Source organism: Ictidomys tridecemlineatus, chromosome 3 (genome assembly GCF_052094955.1).
Source record: "Ictidomys tridecemlineatus isolate mIctTri1 chromosome 3, mIctTri1.hap1, whole genome shotgun sequence".
NCBI lineage: Eukaryota > Metazoa > Chordata > Mammalia > Rodentia > Sciuridae > Ictidomys > Ictidomys tridecemlineatus.
This window is the reverse complement of record NC_135479.1, coordinates 215,141,275-215,156,794: the sequence shown is the minus strand read 5'-3', so window position 1 is coordinate 215,156,794 and position 15,520 is coordinate 215,141,275. Positions and strand designations below refer to the sequence as shown.

The 15,520-nt window shown below is 48.6% G+C and overlaps 1 long non-coding RNA gene across 1 annotated transcript; it reads right to left on the bottom strand.

Annotated features, from left to right (window-relative positions):
• Positions 1-14,195: 14,195 nt before the first annotated feature.
• Positions 14,196-15,462, bottom strand: LOC144376544 (uncharacterized). Its single transcript, XR_013437125.1, has 2 exons — positions 15,248-15,462; positions 14,196-14,405 (listed from the first exon to the last, which is right to left on the bottom strand). It is a non-coding gene; the product is annotated as an uncharacterized LOC144376544 (long non-coding RNA).
• Between the last annotated feature and the right edge of the window lie 58 nt (positions 15,463-15,520).

Below are 15,520 nucleotides of genomic sequence, written 5' to 3'. Positions count from 1 at the left end.
TGGAGGAACCCAGCAACCCAGCCACCCCATCAGGGCAGTGCCCAGGACATCAGATCCCTCATCAGACAAACCAGAGGGAGCGCAGGGTTGGACATCTGTGCCTCCCCCAAATCAGTACTAACTCCAGAGATGGGAGTTCAAATCATTCCCACAGGGGTAAAAGGACCTCTTCCCAAAGGAACAGTAGGCTTATTATTGGGACACAGCTCTTCTACTCTAAAAGGACTTTTGATAAGTCCTGGGGTAATTGATCCTGATTATGAAGGTGAAATAAAAATTATAGCCAGTTCTCCAAAGGGTATATCAATAATTTCAACAGGAGATAGAATAGCACAGTTACTAATAATACCCAGCCTACATGATAAATTTTCCAGTCATGCTGTAGAAAGAGGTTCCAAGGGATTAGGCTCCACAGGTGTAGATTGGGCTATGCTTTCTTTAAATTTAGATTCTCGCCCCATGCTAAAACTAAATATTCAAGGACATGAATTTAATGGGCTACTCGATACAGGTGCAGACCTTAGCATCATATCTCTTGTCAAGAATGGACAAAACATTGGCCATTACAACAAGCCACTCAAATGCTTCGAGGCCTAGGAGTGGCGACTAATCCCGATAGAAGTGCAATGGTATTAGATTGGAAGGATCCTGAAGGATGTGAAGGAACTATACAGCAATATGTATTGGATCATCTTCCCGTAAATTTATGGGGACGAGATGTCCTAGATCAATTAGGTTTGACATTAACAAATAATATCAATCAAAATGCACCCACTATTATGGCTAGACAAGGTTTTAGGAAAGGAAAAAGATTAGAAAAACAAGAAGAAGGTATAGCAGCACCAATACAAATAGATCAAGGAACAGATAGACATGGGTTGGATTTTCACAAAGGGCCACTGAGACAATAAAAATTACATGGAAATCAGAAAGACCAGTATGGGTTCCTCAGTGGCCCTTGACTAAAGAAAAGATACAAGTAGCCCATGAACTGGTCAAACAACAATTAGCGGAAGGACATATACAACCTCCTGTATCTCCCCATAATACTCCCATTTTTGTCATCAAAAAGAAATCTGGTAAATGGAGATTATTGCAAGATTTAAGAGCCATTAATAATGAAATGGTCATTATGGGACCTGCTCAATCGGGGATTCCTCAATTGTCTGCTTTGCCAAAAACTTGGTATGTTTTAGCTATAGATATTAAAGATTGTTTTTTTTTCAATTCCAATTCATCCTGAGGATAGTCCACGTTTTGCATTTACTATCCCTGCACTGAATCATGAAGGTCCTGATCAGAGATATGAATGGAAAGTACTCCCTCAAGGGATGGCTAACAGCCCAACTATGTGTCAAATTTATGTTAATAAAGCAATCCAGCCACTTAGAAATCAAAATCCCGAACTACAAATATTTCATTATATGGATGATGTATTATTAGAACACAAAGCTAAAAACACGTTGCTAGAATGTTATGCCACACTTACAAACTTATTAAAAAATTATAATCTAGAGATAGCAATAGATAAAGTACAATTAAATTTTCCAATTAATTATTTAGGAGTTCTATTATCCTGAACCATGGTCCGTCCACCAAAAATTCAAATACGAGTAGATCAACTCAAATCACTTAATGACTTTCAAAAATTATTCGGAGACATAAATTGGATAAGGCCTTATCTAGGTATTCCAACAGGAGAATTGGGACCTTTATTTGATATCCTAAAAGGTCCATCAGATCCAAATTAACCCCGAATGTTAACGCCTGAAGCAAGAAAGGCATTAAAAATCATTGAAACATATATCGAAAATATGCATTTAGATAGAATTGATATAAGTTTGCCTTTATTATTTATTGTACTACCAACAAAAAATATTCCTACAGGAGTATTTTGGCAAGAAGGTCCATTATTATGGATACATTTATCTTATTCTCCTAACACTATTCTTACTAGGTATCCTGAGGCTGTAGGACAATTAATACTCAAAGGAATAAAAGCAGCAAAGGGAGTGTTTGGAATTTCTCCCAATAAAAGTATTACTCCAGGGGCTGGGGATGTGGCTCAAGCGGTAGTGCGCTCGCCTGGCATGCGTGCGGCCCGGGTTCGATCCTCAGCACCACATACCAACAAAGATGTTGTGTCCGCCGAGAACTAAAAAAAATAAATATTAAAAATTCTCTCTCTCCTCTCTCTCTCTCCTCTCTCACTCTCTCTTTAAAAAAAAAAAAAGTATTACTCCATATACTATGAATCAAATTGATGAGTTAGCTAATGAGTTAAATACTTGGGCAATAATCATGTGCAAATCTAATGTTTCATTTGATAACCACTTACCATCTAATCCTTTATTGTCTTTTTGGTCATTGCCTCCTGTAATTTTTCCAAAAATGACAAGAAAAACACCTATCATGAATGCTCCAAATATATTCACTGATGGGTCAAATAATGGTACAGCAGCAATAGTTACACCTGATCAAACTTTTATGTTTTAGTACCCAAACAATCAGCTCAAAAGGTAGAGCTTAATGCCGTATTACAAACTTTTGTGATGTTTAAAGATTCTGTATTTAATTTATTTTCTGATAGCCAGTATATAGTTAATGCTATAGTATCCCTTGAAGATGCTGGTAGGATTTCCCCTTCTTCTACTGTTTTCTCTTTATTTTCCACTATACAAAGTTTAATCTGGGACAGAAAAGATCCAGTCTTTATAGGACATATCAGGGCACATACAGGATTGCCTGGAGCCCTTAGTTTGGGCAATGATTTAGCAGATAAAACTACACATGACATACTTATTTTCTCTACACTAGAAGAAGCTATAAATTTTCATAAAAGATTCCATGTCAATGCTAATACTTTACAAAAGCATTTTAAAACAACTAAGGAACAAGCTAGACATATAATAAAACAATGTCAAAATTGTGTGACATTTTTACCACAAGTTAATCTTGGAGTCAATCCTAGAGGATTGATACCTAACCATATTTGGCAGATGGACGTCACACACTTGCCAGAATTTGGAAAATTAAAATATTTGCATGTTACAGTTGATACTTCTTCTGGATTTTTGATGGGCTCACTTCATGCCGGAGAAAAAACTAAAGACGTTATAGCTCATTGCTTACAAAATTTTGCCACTGTGGACATTCCAAAACAGTTAAAAACAGATAATTCCCCTGGTTATACGTCTACTTCTTTTAAACAATTTTGCTCATCATTTGGCATTACTCATATAACAGGAATCCCATACAATCCACAGGGACAAGGCATAGTTGAAAGAGCTCATCAAACTATTAAAATGTACTTATTAAAGCAAAAAGATGGAATTGGGAAGGGGTATATATTCCCCAAAGATAAACTTAAAATAACCCTTTTTACTCTAAACTTTTAAAATTTGGATTCATCAGGACTTAGTGCTGCAGAAAGGCATATGTGTCCAAAAAATGTACATAAGCCCAAGGTACTTTGGAAAGATATTCTAACAGGACAATGGAAAGGTCCTGACCCAGTAATTTTCTGGAGTTGGGGGTCTGTTTGTGTGTTTCCACAGGGAGAACAGCAGCCAATTTGGATTCCAGAGAGATTAACTAAAGCGATTTCTACAGACCAAAAAGAAGATGATTTAGCTCAAATCCATAACAGCTGATATCCAAAACTCCAATTTGGCTATCCTTACATCTGCGACAGAACCAGGATGCTTTTTTCAATATCTATTTTATTATTGCCCTTTCCCATATCATGAAGTTCTATTTTTTTTTTGAGCTCATACAGACCTAGGTTAATGTTTTGCTGATAAGTTCTATTTTTTTTGACTATAGAGTTTTTAAACATTGCAATAGAGATTTTACCTGTAAAAAGTTTTAAGGCCTTTATTATTATGTTATGTGTTGTATGTATTATATTATGTGTGCACACTTGTGTTTTGTGTTATATGTTTGAATGTACGTATGTCCATATATCATATATGATGAGCGCTCATGAAAAAATGGATCCAAATATTTTCTTTTTATTCACGTGATTTAAATACTTTAATTTAAATTGGGTAAATAACTGCTAAGAATTGTTTTAATTTGTAAAAAACAAAGGAGGTTAACAGATCTGTTTGTTTACTTTCACCTTTCCTTTTCATTATATTTAATAATTCTCTTCAAGACAATGTAAATTGTTAAGAAAATTGTTTTCTTTTAGTGCCTTCTGGAATGTTACATAATTTTTTCTTTAGCCATTTTTGCCAGAATTCCTATCTTCATCCCTGTGCCACTGAAGACAAAGATAAAACTAATCTACAGCTTCTGCAATAGCCATCACTGAACTGCTTGCAGAACTTGCCTAGACTATGTGTCACTTGTATGCATTGTGAACTATCTGTTGGTGCAGCGACTTGTGGTAGTGTTGGGGTATTTTTGCTGATGATGTCATCGGTGGTACAATTTTTCCAACAAGAGCCGTCAGTTGGCTTGGTGTATTTTCCTCCTTTCTGCTTGTCATGATCGTTCAGCTAAAATTTGGGGGTCAACAGAGGTGAGGCAAAGAACCTCACCCCCCCCCCCGGCTGGTACCTCTCCACAGGTGTGGCTGTATACTGGACCGGTAGTCAATGACGGGGTAAGATCCAATTACAATGGTACCAACCTAAGACAGGAGGCTGATGCCCTGAGGTCAGCTCATCTGAAGATGGGTAAGGTCCATATGTAGTATTGGACAACCTAAGGCAGGCATGGTCCCTAAGCCACATGCTTGTTGTTTAAACAGAGAGGGGGAGATGTTGAGAGCCACAGCCAAAGGGGCCCCAGCAAAGTTCTAGCTGCCAGCAAACTTCCAGCTGCCGGCTGATGATCCAGCTGCCAGCAAACTTCGAGCTGCCGGCTGATGATTGGCTCACAGTGGCCCCAGCAACATCTAGCTGATTGGCTCCTCTGCGGTGATGTTCATTGGGCTGTTTCCCTGCCCTTCAGACTGCCAGCTGATGATTGGCTCACAGTGGTCCCAGAAACATCTAGCTGATTGGCTCCTCTGCGGTGATGTTTATTGGGCTGTTTCCCTGCCCTTCAGACTGCCAGCTGATGAGTGGCTCACAGCGGCCCCAGCAACATCTAGCTGATTGGCTCCTCTGCAGTGATGCTCATTGGGCTGTTTCCCTGCCCTTCAGACTGCCAGCTGATGATTGGCTCACTGCGGCCCCAGCAACATCTAGCTGATTGGCTCCTCCACAGAGCTGATCATTGGGGGACTTCTTTGGCTCTGCCCATGCAACCCAGGCAATCGGCCTCAAGAGAGGAGGATTGTGGGAGGTTGAGAGGCTGGTGTGGGGGTGAGAGGCTTGTGGAAGCCGGTGGTGGCAGTTGGGCTCTGAGGGTTTTTTCCCTGAGGAGCTGTTTTGTTTGGCGTTTTTAGTTCTAAAAATAAAGTTAGTTTCTTTTGACAAGTGGCTCCTGAATTGTGCCAAGCCAGACTTCGGCAGCAGGCCATGGTGTAGGAGCAGCCCATGGTGTTGGAACATCCCATGGTGTTGGAGCAGGCCATGGTGTGGGAGCAGCCCATGGTGTGGGAGCAGGTCATGGTGTGGGAGCAGGACATGGTGTAGGAGCACGTCATGGTGTAGGAGCAGCCCATGGTGTAGGAGCAGCCCATGGTGTAGGAGCAGCCCATGGTGTAGTAGCAGGCCATGGTGTGGGAGCAGGCCATAGTGTAGGAGCAGGCCACGGTATAGGAACACACCCATGGTATAGGAGCAGCCCATGGTGTAGGAGCAGCCCATGATGTGGGAGCAGCCCATGGTGTAGGAGCAGCCCATGATGTGGGAGCAGCCCATGGTGTTGGAGCAGCCCATGGTGTAGGAGCAGCCCATGGTGTAGGAGCAGCTCATGGAGTATGAGCAGGTCATGGTGTGGGAGCAGCCCAATATGTAGGAGCAGGTCATGGTGTGGGAGCAGGTCATGGTGTGGGAGCAGCCCATGGTGTGGGAGCAGGACATGTTGTGTGAGCAGCCCATGGTGTAGGAACACACTCATGGTGTGGGAGCACCCCATGGTATAGGTGCATCCCATGATGTAGGAGCAGGCCATGGTGTGGGAGCAGCCCATGTTGTAGGAGCAGCCCATGGTGTAGGAGAAGCCTATGGTGTGGAAGTAGCCCCTGGTGTAGGAGCAGGCCCATGATGTAGGAGCAGGCCATGGTGTAGGAGCAGCCCATGGTGTAGGCACAGGCCATTGTGTGGGAGCAGGCCATGGTGTGGGAGTAGGCCATGGTGTAGGAACACACCCATGGTGTAGGACCAGCCCATGGTGTAGGAGCAGCCCATGGTGTGGGAGCAGCCCATGGTGTAGGAGCAGGACATGGTGTGGGAGCAGGCCATGGTGTGGGAACAGCCCATGGTGTGGGAACAGCCCATGGTGTAGGAGCAGGACATGGTGTAGAAGCAGGTCATGGTGTAGGAGCAGGTCATTGTGTAGGAGCAGGTCATGGTGTAAGAGCAGGCCATGGTGTGGGAGCAGGCCATGGTGTAGGAACACACCCATGGTATAGGAGCAGCCCATGGTGTAGGAGCAGCCCATGATATGGGAGCAGCCCATGGTGTAGGACCAGCCCATGTTGTAGGAGTAGCCCATGGTGTAGGAGCAGCCCATGGTGTAGGAGCAGGACATGGTGTAGGAGCAGCCCATGGTGTAGGAGCTGCCCATGGTGTAGGAGCAGGTCATGGTGTGGTAGCAGGTCATGGTGTGGGATCAGCCCATGTTGTAGGCGCAGATCATGGTGCGGGAGCAGCCCATGGTGTAGGAGCAGGTCATGGTGTGGGAGCAGGCCATGATGTGGGAGCAGCCCAGGGTGTGGGAGCAGGACATGGTGTGGGAGCAGGTCATGGTGTAGGAGCAGGCCCTTGGTGTAGGTGCAACCCATGGTGTAGGAGCAGCCCATGGTGTAGGGACAGCCCATGGTGTAGGAGCAGCCCATGTTGTAGGAGCAGCTCAATAGCGTAGGAACACACCCATGGTCAAGGAGCAGCTTATGGTGTAGGAGCAGCCCATGGTGTGGGAGCAGCCCATGGTGTGGGAGTAGCCCATGGTGTAGGAGCAGGACATGGTGTAGGAGTAGGCCATGGAGTAGGAGCAGGTCATGGTGTGGGAGCAGGTCATGGTGTGGGAGCAGCCCATGGTGTGGGAGCAGGCCATGGTGTGGGAGCAGCCCATGTTGTGGGAGCATCCCATGGTGTTGGAGCAGGCCATGGTGTGGGAGCAGCCCATGGTGTGGGAGCAGCCCATGGTGTGGGAGCAGGACATGGTGTAGGAGCAGGTCATGGTGTAGGAGCATCCCATGGAGTAGGAGCAGGTCATGGTGTGGGAGCAGGTCATGGTGTGGGAGCAGCCCATGGTGTGGGAGCAGGCCATGGTGTGGGAGCAGCCCATGGTGTGGGAGCAGGACATGATGTAGGAACACACTCATGGTGTGGGAGCACCCCATGGTATAGGTGCAGCCCATGGTGTAGAAACAGGCCATGGTGTGGGAGCAGCCCATGTTGTAGGAGCAGCCCATGGTGTAGGACCAGGTCATGGTGTAGGAGCAGGTCATGCTGTAGGAGCAGGCCATGGTGTAGGAGCAGGCCATGGTGTAGGAGCAGCCCATGGTTTAGGAGCAGGACATGGTGTAGGAGCAGCCCATGGTGTAGGAGCAGCCCATGGTGTAGGAGCAGCCCATGGTGTAGGAGCAGCCCATGGTGTGGGAGTAGCCCATGGTGTAGGAGCAGGTCATGGTGTTGGAGCAGGCCATGGTGTAGGAGCAGCCTACGGTGTAGGAGCAGGCCATGGTGTGGGAGCAGGCTATGGTGTGGGAGCAGGCCATGGTGTAGGAACGCACCCATGGTGTAGGACCAGCCCATGGTGTAGGAGCAGCCCATGGTGTGGGAGCAGCCCATGGTGTGAGAGCAGCCTATGATGTAGCAGCACCCCATGGTGTAGGAGCAGGCCATGGTGTAGGAGCAGGCATTGTGTAGGAACAGGACATGGTGTAGTAGCAGGTCATGGTGTAGGATCAGCTCATGGTGTAGGAGCAGGACATGGTGTAGGAGCATGCCATTGTGTGGGAGCAGCCCATGGTTTAGGAGGAGCCCATGGTGTAGGAGCAGCCTATGGTGTGGGAGCAGCCCATGGTGTGGGAGCAGCCCTTGGTGTAGGAGCAGCCCATGATGTGGGAGCAGCCCATGGTGTGGGAGTAGGCCATGTTATAGGAGCATCCCATGGTGTGGGAGAAGACCATGGTGTGGGAGAAGACCATGGTGTAGGTGCAGCCCATGGTGTGGGAGCAGCCTATGGTGTGGGAGAAGCCCATGGTGTAGGAGCAGGACATGGTGAAGGAGCAGCCCATGGTGTAGGAGCAGCCCATGGTGTGGGAGCAGCCCATGGTGTGGGAGCAGCCCATGGTGTAGGAGCAGGACATGGTGTAGAAGCAGGTCATGGTGTAGGAGCAGGTTATTGTGTAGGAGCAGCCCATGGTGTAGGAGCAGGCCATGGTGTGGGAGCAGGCCATGGTGTGGGAGCAGACCATGGTGTAGGAACACACCCATGGTATAGGAGCAGCCCATGGTGTAGGAGCAGCCCATGATATGGGAGCAGCCCATGGTGTAGGACCAGCCCATGGTGTAGGAGTAGCCCATGGTGTAGGAGCAGCCCATGGTGTAGGAGCAGGACATGGTGTAGGAGCAGCCCATGGTGTAGGAGCTGCCCATGGTGTAGGAGCAGGTCATGGTGTGGTAGCAGGTCATGGTGTGGGATCAGCCCATGTTGTAGGAGCAGATCATGGTGCGGGAGCAGCCCATGGTGTAGGAGCAGGTCATGGTGTGGGAGCAGGCTATGATGTGGGAGCAGCCCAGGGTGTGGGAGCAGGACATTGTGTGGGAGCAGGTCATGGTGTAGGAGCAGGCCCTTGGTGTAGGTGCAACCCATGGTGTAGGAGCAGCCCATGGTGTAGGGACAGCCCATGGGGTAGGAGCAGCCCATGGTGTAGGAGCAGCTCAATGGCGTAGGAACACACCCATGGTCAAGGAGCAGCCCATGGTGTAGGAGCAGCCCATGGTGTAGGAACACACCCATGGTGTATGAGCAGGCCATGGTGTGGGAGCAGGTCATGGTGTAGGAGCAGTCCCATGGTGTAGGAGCAGCCTATGGTGTAGGAGCAGTCCCATGGTGTAGGAGCAGCCCATGGTGTAGGAGCAGGCCATGGTGTGGCAGCAGCCCATGGTGTAGGATCAGGATATGGTGTGGGAGCCGCCCATGTTTTGGGAGCAGGTCATGGTGTGGGAGCAGCCCATGGTGTAGGAGCAGGTCATGGTGTAGGGGCAGCCCATGGTTTAGGAAGAGGCCCATGGTGTAGGAGCAGCCCATGGTGTAGGAAGAGGCACATTGTGTAGGAGCAGCCTATCGTGTAGGGGCAGGTCATGGTGTAGGAGCAGGCCCATGGTGTAGGAAGAGGCCCATGGTGTAGGAGCAGCCCATTGTTTAGGAAGAGGCCCATGGTCTAGGAGCAGCCCATGATGTAGGAAGAGGCACATGGTGTAGGAGCAGCCCATGGTGTAGGGGCAGGTCATGGTGTAGGAGCAGGCCATAGTGTGGGAGCAGCCCATGGTGTAGGAGCAGGCCATGGTGTGGGAGCAGCCCATGGTGTACGGGCAGCTCATGGAGTTGGAGCAGCCCATGGTGTAGAAGCAGGCTTATGGTGTAGGAGCAACCCATCGTGCAGAAGCAGGCCTTGGTGTGGGAGCACACCCAAATTTAGGGACACACCCATGGTGCCGGGTCATGCCCATGGTGTAGGAGAATGCCCATGGTGTAGGGGCATGCCCATGGTGTGGGAGCAGGCCCATAGTGTGGTAGCACATGCAACTTGTAGGAGCACGTCCATGTTGTAGGTGCACGCCCATCATGTAGGGGCACACCCATGAGGTAGTATAATCTCCTTGGTGTGGGAGCACGCCCATGGTTTGGGATCACACTCATGATGTGGGAGCACATCCAACTTGTAGGATCATGCCCATGCTGTAGGCGCACGCCCTTGTTGTAGGTGCAAGCCCATCGTGTAGGGGCACACCCATGGTGTAGGAGCACATTGTGGTGTAGAAACACGCCCATGGTGTGGGAGCAGGCCCAATGCGTAGGAGCATGCCCATGGTGTAGGATCATGCCCATCACATAGGAGCATGCCCATGGGGTAGGAGCATGCCCATGGTGTAGGATCAGCCCATGATGTAGGAGCATGCCCATGTGTAAGCGTACGCCCGTGGTGTAGGGTCCTGCCCATGGTGTGGGTGCAGCCCTTGGTGTAGAAGCAGGTCATGGTGTAGGAGCAGCCCATGGTGTGGGAGCAGCCCTTGGTGTAGGAGCAGGTCATGGTGTGGGAGCAGCCCATGGTGTAGGAGCAGGTCATGGTGTAGGAAGAGGCCCATGGTGTAGGAGCAGCCCATGTTGTAGGAAGAGGCACATGGTGTAGGAGCAGCCCATGGTGTAGGAAGAGGCACATGGTGTAGGAGCAGGTCATGGTGTAGGGGCAGGTCATGGTGTAGGAGCAGGCCCATGGGGTAGGAACAGGCCCATGGTGTACGATCAGCCCATGGTGTAGGAGCATGCCCATGTGTAAGCGTACGCCCGTGGCGTAGGGTCCTGCCATGGTGTGGGAGCAGCCCTTGGTGTAGGAGAATGCCCATGGTGTATGAGCAGCCCATGGTGTGGGAGTAGCCCTTAGTGTAGGAGAATGCCCATGGTATAGGTGCAGCCCATGGTGTAGGAGCAGACTGATGGTGTAGGAGCAGCCCATGGTGTAGGAGCAGGCCCAATGGTGTAGGAGAATTCCCACGGTGTTGGGGACAGCAAATCAAGTCAAGATGGCGCCTGGCAGTTTGCCAGGAGGAGTGGTTTGTGAAGCAACGCCACCGAGTCATTTAGATGGTGGGGATTCCTATTTGGCTGATTGCTGTGTCTAGATGGTAATAATTGAGTCAAGCTGTGTGTAATCAGTTAGGTATATATACCTCTGCTGTCCTGCAATAAAGCGGCTCCTGCTACCTTGGGTGACCACTACCTTGAGTTCCCGCTCAGTTCCCGCTGAGTTTCCCCACAATAAAGCAGTTCCCGCTTCAACCTTCAAGTTGCTTGTCCCCTCCTGGTTATTTTTCCCAGCTGGACTGCGGCATATGGTGGCCCATATGGGGAGCTCCAGGACGCCTGGGAGTAAGTGACAAGGTAAGGCTGCTTGCCCCTGAGGATAGGGCGAGAGGATGGGTGACCATTTCAAGAAACGGTGTGTTTTGTTTCATTTTGTTTCATTTCATTTTTAAGTTGCGTGTCCATAGAAATAAATAAGATGGGAGAAAAGCTGATTGCCCCCGAGGAACAGATAGGGCAAGAGAACGGATGCACATTTCAAGAAAATAGAAAAATTGATACAGTGTGTTTTTGTTCCATTTTGTTTTGGTTTTGTTTTGTGTTATCTTAGTGGATTGCATTATTTTTGTTATGGAAAAATGGGATCAGAAGTTAGTAAAAATCAAACGGAAAGGGTGTTAAGTAAATTGCTAGAGGAAGGAGGCACCTCAGTAAAACCAAGAATAATTAGGGCATACGTTGATACGATTCAAAAATGTAGCCCATGGTTCTTTAAGGAGGAGTTGTTAATATCACAATGGGACCATCATGGTGAAGATTTAAAAAAGATAGAAAAGAAAAACCCAGGAACTCTGCCAGTTGGCACATTAACATTATGGACGTTGATACGATCTCATTTGCTTAGTCCAAAACCTTCAGTTCAGACTATGGTAGAGGAAGGAGAAGACATCTTAGATCAAGTAAAAGAGGAAGTCTCTCGAACTAGTCAGAGAGGAGAAGAAAGTTTAGAGGAGGAAGGGCTATCAGGGGAGGAGTTACAACGGGAGGCTGCTACTAACACCTTTCTATCACCAGAGGCCAAAAGTGTCCAACCAACAGCTCCACCTATGGAGACAACATATGCTGGGTGGCCCCCAACCCCCATAGTTGATAGACGGGATCCTGAGACAGAACCTCAAAGATTAGCATGCCCTGTATTTGAAGATGAGAGAGGGCAACGATATCACCAGGCTTTGGATTTTAAAACTGTAAAGCAGTTAAAAGAAGCTGCAGCAGCCTATGGTCCTCAAGCCCCTTTTACTGTAAGCATGGTTGAATCCATTGCAAATTATAACTTGACACCAGCAGATTGGGCTAGCATATGCAAGGCTGTGCTAAATGGAAGACAATACCTGTTATGGAAAGTTGCTAATCAGGAATTGTGTATGGAGACTGCCAAGCGAAATGCAGCAGCCGGGTATCCACAGAGAAATCTAGATATGTTGCTAGGAGAAGGACCTTATGAGGATCAGCAGCAACAAAGTAGATATGATCCTGCCATATACTCAGAAATCTCTTCAGCTGCAAGGAGATTTACAAGGTCAATTATCTAAGGTAATACAAAGAGCTAATGAAACTTATGCTGAGATTGTGGATAGGCTTATACAAACAGCAAGCAGAGTCTTTGGGAATGTAGAACAAGCGATGCCATTAGTAAAGCAACTAGCCCTCGAACAAGCCAATAGATGGTGTAGGGAGGCCATTAGACCTTGTAAATATAAAGACTTAAATGCATACTACATTAAACTGTGTAGAGATATTGGTGAACCAGTGATGCAGGGGTAAGTCTTGGCAGCTGCAGTAACCTGGGGAGTACAGCAGGCTTTAGGTGTCAGGCCAAAAAAATGTTATAATTGTGGTCAAGCAGGACATTTTAGAAGGAATTGCCCCATAGGAGGAGGGTTTAAAACAAGTTAAAAAACTGGGTATGATCAAAAAAGAAAAATACCAGGTGTTTGTCCACGACGTCATAGAGGAAAACATTGGGCTTATGAATGCCATTCTCAGACTACTGTAGAGGGTACTTTGTTGCCAAAAAATGGATGAGGGGGCCCGATACCCCGGGGCCCACAACCACAAATATACTGGGCATTGAAGGAACCCAGCAACACCATCAGGGTAGTGCCCAGGACATATTATCCGTTAACTCCCTTATCAGACAAGGAAGCGCAGGATTGGACATCTGCACCTCTGCCAGAGCAGTACTAACTCCAGAGATGGGAGTTCATATCATTCCCAAAGGAGTAAAAGGACCTCTTTCCCAAGGAACAGTAGGCTTATTATTAGGACGCAGTTCTTCTACTCTAAAAGGACTTATGATAAGTCCTGGGGTAATTGATCCTGATTATGAAGGTGAGATAAAAAATTATAGCCAGTTCTCCAAAGGGGTATCTCAGTAATTTCACCAGGAGATAGGATTGCACAGTTATTCATACTCCCTAGCTCACGTGACAAATTTGCTAGTCATAATGCAGAAAGAGGTTCCAAAGGATTTGGCTCCACAGGTATAGATTGGGCTATGCCTTCTTTAAATTTAGATTCTCGCCCTATGTTAAACTTAACTATTCAAGGAAAAAATTTCAATGGACTTCTAGACACAGGTGCAGATCTTAGCATCATCTCTCGTCAAGAATAGCCAAAAGATTGGCCTTTACAACAAGCCACTCAAACGCTTCAGGCCTAGGGGTGACGACTAATCCCCATAGAAGTGTGATAGTATTAAAATGGAAGGATCCTGAAGGATGTGATGATTGGCTCACAGCGGCCCCAGCAAACTTCCAGCTGCCAGCTGATTGGCTCCTCTGCAGTGATGCTCATTGGGCTGTTTCCCCACCCTTTCAGACCATGGAACTGCTTATTGGGGGACTCTTTTGGCTCCGCCCACACAACCCAGCCAATCGGCCTCAAGAGCAGGAGGAGTTGGGGGGGGGTGTTTGAGAGGCTTGTGGGAAGCCAGTGGTGGCAGTTGGGCTCAGAGGGAATTCCTGAAGAGCTCATGTGGTGCTGCCTGTGTGTTCTAAAAATAAAGTTCGTTTCTGCTTAACAAGTGGCTCCTGAATTGTGCCCAGCCAGACTGCAGCAGACAGTGAGGAGCTGAAGCTCCATGCTTCAGTTCTTCTGTCCCAAGGAAAGAATTTAAAGTCAGACACAAAAAGTCAAGTAAGAGGAGGCTGGGGTTGTGGCTCAGTGGCAGAGCACTTGCCTGGTATGTGTGAGGCACTGGGTTCGATTCTCAGCACCACATAAATAAATGAAATAAAGGTCCATTGACAACTAAAAAATATTAAAGAAAAGTCAAGCAAGAGTATTTGAGTTAAAGTAAGGCTCAAGCAGAGGAAACACAGGCCATCTCTGAGCTGCTTCCAAATGCGTTACTTGATGTTTGATAAACTGGGGGCCACCTTCTGCAGTCTTCACCATTTGTTCAACTCCTTCTTCACTTCAGGCAGGGGTCCTCTCTGGAACAGTTCAGGGGGCTTCATCTACAAGCCCTGTATCAAAACCTATGTCAGTGGGGGTGCTGGGGTCACTGACCTGACAAAATCTACCTCAGTGCACCTGAACAGTCATGAAATGCCCTTCTGAAATACACCAAGGAACCTGTGGCCAAAACTCCTACTTTTACTATGATCCCAGTAGGCCCTGCCAGGAGCCAGCCCTATCCATCTTTCCTTCCTCTTTTTCTTTAAGTTAACTGTCCCCTATTTTTATTATTATTTTTTAATTGTAGATGGATACACTTTTTTTAAAAATGTCGTGCTGAGGATGGAAGCCCAGTGGCTCTTAAGTGCAAGGCAAGTCCTCCACCACTAAGCCACAACCCAGCCCCCACCTTTCCTTCTTGATGCAATTCTTACCTGGCCTAGGGCCTACCGGCAGAAAAGAGCAGTGCACCCTCTCTCCAGTGCTAACAGCCCTGGGGAAGTGCAGCCCCCTCCCCAAGGCTAACAGGCGGGAAGTGCACACACCTCCTTCTAACTGCCGGGTGGGGGGAAAATGCACCCCCCCCTCCCAGGTGCAAACAGCCCCTGGGTGGGCGGGGAAGTGCCACTCAGGGGTGAGCTGATAGCAGCTCATTTCCTTTCCTTTGATGACCAATCCTTGGCCCTGGCCTCACCTTCAACAAGATGCCTCCCTCTCCTGGGGAAGGTGCGGGCGGCTCAGGACGAGACCCAGGGCGTGAGCGAGGGCGGGCAGTGCTGGTCACGCGGCCACCACCCCCGAGGGCGGCCCAGCAGCACAGGGTTCCCGCGCCCCCCTGCAGCGCCTGGGAGCTAAGCCTACAGGGTAAGACGACAGCCCGGGGACCCTAGTAGTAACGTGACGTTCCTACCCTCAGGGCTGCCGCGGGCCCCTCAAGACGTGGCAGGCTTGAGGCCACCATCTGCGGCCCTTCAAGGCCAGGCCTCGCACCTTCCAGCCCAGGACTCGCAGCCACAGTCCGCTCCACCCGCACGACCCACCAACCCCCAAGGCGCAGGCGCACTGAGCCGCAGGCGCCTCAGTCCGGCGCAGGTCCTCGCCGCGCAGGCGCACTGAGCCGCAGGCGGCCTGGAGGCTGGCCGGAGCCCAGGGCCGCGCACTCCCGGCCCCGCCCCTCCCCTCC